We start from the raw sequence: 1635 nt of genomic DNA, 5'->3' as shown, positions 1-1635 counted from the left end.
AGAGAGAGAGAGAGAGAGAGAGAGAGAGAGAGAGTTATTTTGTGCCTACCATTCTATCATTCTCTGCCTTATTCTTTGACACAGGGTCTCCCTGACCCTGGAGCTAGGCTGGCAGCCTGGAGGCCCCAGAGATCCTCTTGTGACCCCTCCGCTTCCCCGACACTTTGCCCCCTGCACTGGTGTTCCAAGCACACAAAGCCCCATCAAGCTGTCTGGATGTTGTGGATTCAAACTCAGATCCTCCTGGTTCTGCACAGCAAGCATCCTTACCCACTAAGCTGTCTCTCGAAGCCAAGAAACACTTTCATGGATGTTAAGTGTCCTTTAAGAGTGGGAAACTCACTGGGCAGTGGTGGCGCACGCCTGTAATCCCAGCACTTGGGAGGCAGAGGTAGGCGGATTTCTGAGTTCCAGGCCAGCCTGGTCTACGGAGTGAGTTCTAGGGCAGCCCTGTCTCGAAAAACCAAAAAGAAAAAGAAAAACAAACAAACAAACAAACAAACCAAGAGAGTGGGAAAGTCACTGGCACGTGGAGTTGGCGTCTCAAATAGAACCAAATTCAACCTTGAGTGCCACTTCCTAAGTGCTAGGGTAGGACTTTCTCCTTTAAAGAATGGGAAAGCGGGATGACACAGGCTTAAGAGAGTAAAGAAAAATACTAGGATTTTTTTTTTTTGAGATTTTTTTTTTTTGAGAGTCTCACTATATGGCCTGGCTGGCTTGAAATTCTCTATGTTGCCCAAGCTGACTTCAAACTTTCAGTAAGTAATGCCCCTGCCTCTTACTGGCAAGTGCTGTGAACACATGTGCTGCTACACCTGACTTTCCCAGTCAAAATAGCTTTCCACTGTGATTCAACAATTCATTGTTGAGGCAGCTCAGAGTTCCACAGAGTCTGGTGGGATCAGCTAGGCCAGAACACGGGTGCTCAAGGAAGTCACGGCTCATCGTGTGAACCCCACAACCTGTGGGTAAAGGAAATTATGGCCAGGAATAATTTTTCACAATGCAAACCACTCTGCATGGTGTTCAGTTTTAATATGTCTCCTGCCTGTGTGCTAGATTGGCTTCTGAGAATCGGGATGTGCCTGTGGTTTGTGTTAATTTATCCAACTGAATGGTGCTCAAGACGTTGAGTCACGCCCAGTCCTGTACTTACTAATGAGAGAACTCACTCATTTCCTAATATTTTTTTTATTTCTTGGTCTGGCCCCACTCTTTCCCCATGCAGAAGTCTTAAGATTTATTTATTTTATGTATGTGAGTACAATGTCACTCTCTTCAGACACACTAGAAGAAGGTGTCAGATCTCATTACAGATGGTTGTGAACCACCATGTGGTTGCTGGGATATGAACTCAGAACCTCTAGAAGAGCAGTCAGTGCCCTTAACTGCTGAGTCATCTCTCCAGTCCAACACTTGGGATCTTGAGGCAAGATGATACACAGGTTAAAACTAGCTTAGACTACATATCAAGACCTTGTCTCCATTGGGTGATGGTGTCATATACCTTTAATCCCAGCACTTGGAAGGCAGAGGCAGGTGGGATCTCTGTGAGTTCAAAGCCAGCATGGTCTACAGAGCAAGTTTCCCGGACAACCAAGGCTACACAGAGAAATCCTGTCCTGAAAGAAA

The 1635-nt window shown here is 46.1% G+C and overlaps 1 protein-coding gene across 3 annotated transcripts in view; it reads left to right on the top strand.

The window, feature by feature from the left end:
- The window catches only part of Slc16a14 (solute carrier family 16 member 14), a 28461-nt gene that overhangs the window by 14070 nt on the left and 12756 nt on the right, over nucleotides 1-1635 (top strand). The window lies entirely within an intron of this gene.

This window comes from Mastomys coucha, unplaced genomic scaffold (assembly GCF_008632895.1).
Source record: "Mastomys coucha isolate ucsf_1 unplaced genomic scaffold, UCSF_Mcou_1 pScaffold14, whole genome shotgun sequence".
NCBI classification, from domain to species: domain Eukaryota; kingdom Metazoa; phylum Chordata; class Mammalia; order Rodentia; family Muridae; genus Mastomys; species Mastomys coucha.
Note: the sequence above shows the minus strand (reverse complement) of the source record. Positions and strands in the feature narration are given on the sequence as shown.